This window comes from Penaeus vannamei, chromosome 23, assembly GCF_042767895.1.
Source record: "Penaeus vannamei isolate JL-2024 chromosome 23, ASM4276789v1, whole genome shotgun sequence".
NCBI classification, from domain to species: domain Eukaryota; kingdom Metazoa; phylum Arthropoda; class Malacostraca; order Decapoda; family Penaeidae; genus Penaeus; species Penaeus vannamei.
In genome coordinates, this window is record NC_091571.1 from 5,343,828 (window position 1) to 5,348,827 (window position 5,000).

The following is a 5,000-nucleotide window of genomic DNA, read 5'->3' on the forward strand; positions in this document are numbered from 1 at the left end:
TCTTTAACTCTATCCCCATCTCCATCTCTCTATTTCTATCCCCATCTCTCTAACTCTATCTCCATCTCTCTAACTCTATCCCCATCTCTATCTCTAACTCTATCTCCACCTCCATCTCTAACTCTATCTCCACCTCCATCTCTAACTCTATCTCTATCTCTCTATCCCCACCTCCATCTCTAACTCTATCTCCACCTCCATCTCTAACTCTATCTCCACTTCCATCTCCACCTCCATCTCTAACTCTATCTCCATCTCTCTAACTCCATCCCCACCCCTCTCCCCCACCCCCACCCCCCTCTCTCTCTCTCCCCGCGTTGGTTATGGCCTTGTAAATCCATATATCCAGGGGTCTATCTATGAATACGAGATCAGCCTGAGTCTCTGTCCAGCGTATTGCTCACTTTCCTTCCATTTTGGGGCTGACTGGACGATGCTGATTCTCTGAATGCTATGCTGACTGACTTGCTTGAGAAGGGTAATTGCTTCTGCCTCTCGTTAGATGGCTCGCTGGCTGATCGTTGTGGCGAGGGAGAGGTGAGAGGGAGAGGGAGAGGGAGAGGGGTGTGTGTGATAGTGGGTTGGGTTAGGTGTTGGGTGTGTTTGTGTGTGTGTGTTTGTTTGGGTGTGTTTGTGTTTGTTTGGGTGTGTGTGTGTGTTTGTGTGTGTGTGTGTGTTTGTGTGCTTGTGTGTGTTAGTTTGTGTGTGTGTGTGTTAGTTTGTTTGGGTGTTTGTGTTTTTGTGCGTGTGTTTGTGTTTGTGTGTGTGCTTGTGTGTGTTAGTTTGTTTGGGTGTCTGTGTTTTTGTGCGTGTGTTTGTGTTTGTTTGAGGGTATGTGTGTGTGAAAATACAATTGCTTACTTATTTCACTCTCTTACTCAAAGGATACACATATAAATTGTGTATATATATATATATATATATATATATATATATATATATATATATATATATATATATATATATATATATATATTTATATATTTATATATGTATGCATGTATGTATGTATATGTGTGTATGTGTGTGTGTGTGTGTGTATTTAGTCATTTATATATATATATATATATATATATATATATATATATATATATATATATATATATATATATATATATATATATATATATATATATATATATATGTTCTTTCTCCTTCCCTCCTCCTTCCCTCCCTCCCTCCCTTCCCCCTCCTTCCCTCCCTCTGCCTCCTCCCTTACCCCCTCCCCCCCCCTCCCTCTGCCTCCTCCCTCGCAATCCTTTCTCTCGAAGTCCCGGCTGTTCCTTCGACTCGCAGCCGAATGAGGTGTACTTGATATTCATGCCGTGCGTGTCCTTGTTTTAGTTGGTTTAGGCTTGTATTTGTTGTTGTTTTTTGGTTTGGTTTGGTTTGGTTTGGTTGTTTTTTGTTTTGTTTGAATTTCTTTGTTTTGTTCGTTTTTGTTTGTTTGTTTGTTCTTGTTTATGAGGTGTACTTGATATTCATGCCGTTCGTGTCCTTGTTTTGGTTGGTTTTAGGCTCGCATTTGTTGTCTTTTTTGGTTTGGTTTGGTTTGGTTTTGTTTTTTGTTTGAATTTCTTTGTTTTGTTCGTTTTTTGTTTGTTTGTTTGTCCTTGTTTATGAGGTGTACTTGATATTCATGCCGTTCGTGTCCTTGTTTTGCTTGGTTTTAGGCTCGCATTTGTTGTTCTTTTTTGGCTTAGTTTGCTTTGGCTTGGTTTGGCTTTTGTTTTGTTTGATTTTCTTTGTTTTGTTCGTTCTTTGTTTGTTTGTTCTTGTTTATGAGGTGTACTTGATATTCATGCCGTTCGTGTCCTTGTTTTGGTTGGTTTTAGGCTCGCATTTGTTGTCTTTTTTGGTTTGGTTTGGTTTGGTTTTGTTTTTTGTTTGAATTTCTTTGTTTTGTTCGTTTTTTGTTTGTTTGTTTGTCCTTTTTTATGAGGTGTACTTGATATTCATGCCGTTCGTGTCCTTGTTTTGGTTGGTTTAGGCTCGTATTTGTTGTTCTTTTTTGGGTTAGTTTGGTTTGGTTTGGGTTGGTTTTTGTTTTGGTTGAATTTCTTTGTTTTGTTCGTTCTTTGTTTGTTTGTTCTTGTTTATGAGGTGTACTTGATATTCATGCCGTTCGTGTCCTTGTTTTGGTTGGTTTTAGGCTCGCATTTGTTGTCTTTTTTGGTTTGGTTTGGTTTGGTTTTGTTTTTTGTTTGAATTTCTTTGTTTTGTTCGTTTTTTGTTTGTTTGTTTGTCCTTGTTTATGAGGTGTACTTGATATTCATGCCGTTCGTGTCCTTGTTTTGGTTGGTTTTAGGCTCGTATTTGTTGTTCTTTTTTGGGTTAGTTTGGTTTGGTTTGGTTTGGTTTTTGTTTTGTTTGAATTTCTTTGTTTTGTTCGTTTTTTGTTTGTTTGTTTGTTCTTGTTTATGAGGTGTACTTGGTATTCATGCCGTTTGTGTCCTTGTTTTGGTTGGTTTAGGCTCGTATTTGTTGTTGTTTTTTTTGGTTGGTTTGGTTTGTTTTTTTTTTTTTTTTTGAATTTCTTTGTTTTGTTCGTTTTTTGTTTGTTTGTTTGTTCTTGTTTATGAGGTGTACTTGACATTCATGTCGTTCGTGTCCTTGTTTTGGTGGTTTTAGGCTCGTATTTGTTGTTGTTTTTTTTGGTTGGTTTGGTTTGTTTGGTTTTTTGTTTGAATTTCTATGATATGTTCGTTTTTTGTTTGTTTGTTTGTTCTTGTTTATGAGAAGGACTTGATATTCATGCCATTCGTGTCCTTGTTTTGTTTGGTTTTAGGCTCGCATTTGTTGTCTTTTTTGGTTTGGTTTGGGTTGGTTTTGTTTTTTGTTTGAATTTCTTTGTTTTGTTCGTTTTTTGTTTGTTTGTTTGTCCTTGTTTATGAGGTGTACTTGATATTCATGCCGTTCGTGTCCTTGTTTTGGTTGGTTTTAGGCTCGTATTTGTTGTTCTTTTTTGGGTTAGTTTGGTTTGGTTTGGTTTGGTTTTTGTTTTGTTTGAATTTCTTTGTTTTGTTCGTTCTTTGTTTGTTTGTTCTTGTTTATGAGGTGTACTTGATATTCATGCCGTTCGTGTCCTTGTTTTGGTTGGTTTTAGGCTCGCATTTGTTGTCTTTTTTGGTTTGGTTTGGTTTGGTTTTGTTTTTGTTTGAATTTCTTTGTTTTGGTCGTTTTTTGTTTGTTTGTTTGTCCTTGTTTATGAGGTGTACTTGACATTCATGCCGTTCGTGTCCTTGTTTTGATTGGTTTTAGGCTCGTATTTGTTGTTGTTTTTTTGGTTGGTTTGGTTTGTTTTTTTTTTTTTTGAATTTCTTTGTTTTGTTCGTTTTTTGTTTGTTTGTTTGTTCTTGTTTATGAGGTGTACTTGACATTCATGTCGTTCGTGTCCTTGTTTTGGTTGGTTTTAGGCTCGTATTTGTTGTTGTTTTTTTGGTTGGTTTGGTTTGTTTGGTTTTTTGTTTGAATTTCTTTGGTTTGTTCGTTTGTTAGTTTGATTTTTTTTCGTTTGTTTGTTTGGTTTTTGTTTGAATTTCTTTGGTTTGTTCGTTTTCTGTTTGTTTGTTTGTTTGTTCTTGTTTAATTTTTTGTTTTCTTTGAATCTCTTTGATTTCTTTGTATTTTTTGTTTGTTTGTTCTTGCTTCATTTCTGTGGTTTCTTTGTAGTTTTTTTCGTTTGTTTGTTTGTTTATTCTTATTAAATCTCTTTGGCTTCTTTGTTTGTAGTTTTGTTTTGGATCATTTGTTTGTTTGTTCTGTTTATTCTGTTTTGGTTTTATTTTTGCGTGCATAAATGTTTCTCCTTCCCTCCTCCTTCCCTCCCTCCCTCCCTTCCCCCTCCTTCCCCCTCCTTCCAAACTCTCCCTTACCCCCCCTTCCCTCCCTCCCCTCCCTCTGCCTCCTCCCCCGCAATCCTTTCTCTCGAAATCCCGGATGTTCCTTCGACTCGCAGCCGAATCAGGTGTACTTGATATTCATGCCGTTCGTGTCCTTGTTTTGGTTGGTTTTAGGCTCGTATTTGTTGTTTTTTGTGGTTGGTTTGGTTTTGTTTTGTTTGGTTTTTGTTTTGTTTGAATTTCTTTGTTTTGTTCGTTTTTTGTTTGTTTGTTTGTTCTTGTTTATGAGGTGTACTTGATATTCATGCCGTTCGTGTCCTTGTTTTGGTTGGTTTTAGGCTCGTATTTGTTTTGTTTTTTTGGGGTTAGTTTGGTTTGGTTTTGTTTTTGTTTGAATTTCTTTGTTTTGTTCGTTTTTTGTTTGTTTGTTCTTGTTTATGAGGTGTACTTGATATTCATGCCGTTCGTGTTTTTGTTTTGGTTGGTTTAGGCTCGTATTTGTTGTTGTTTTTTTTTTTTTGGTTGGTTTGGTTTGTTTTGTTTGGTTTTTGTTTTTTTGTTTGAATTTCTTTGGTTTGTTCGTTTTTTGTTTGTTTGTTTGTTCTTGTTTACGAGGTGTACTTGATATTCATGCCTTTCGTGTTTTTGTTTTGGTTGGTTTTAGGCTCGTATTTGTTGTTTTTTTGTTTTTTTTTGGTTTGGTTTGGTTTGTTTTTTGTTTTGTTTGAATTTCTTTGTTTTGTTCGTTTTTTGTTTGTTTGTTTGTTCTTGTTTATGAGGTGTACTTGATATTCATGCCGTTCGTGTCCTTGTTTTGGTTGGTTTAGGCTCGTATTTGTTGTTGTTTTTTTTTTGGTTTGGTTTGGTTTGTTTGGTTTTTTGTTTGAATTTCTTTGTTTTGTTCGTTTTTTGTTTGTTTGTTTGTTCTTGTTTATGAGGTGTACTTGATATTCATGCCGTTCGTGTCCTTGTTTTGGTTGGTTTTAGGCTCGTATTTGTTGTTGTTTTTTGGTTTGGTTTGGTTTGGTTTGTTTGGTTTTTGTTTTGTTTGAATTTCTTTGTTTTGTTCGTTTTTTGTTTGTTTGTTTGTTCTTGTTTATGAGGTGTACTTGATATTCATGCCGTTCGTGTCCTTGTTTGGGTTGGTTTTAGGCTCGT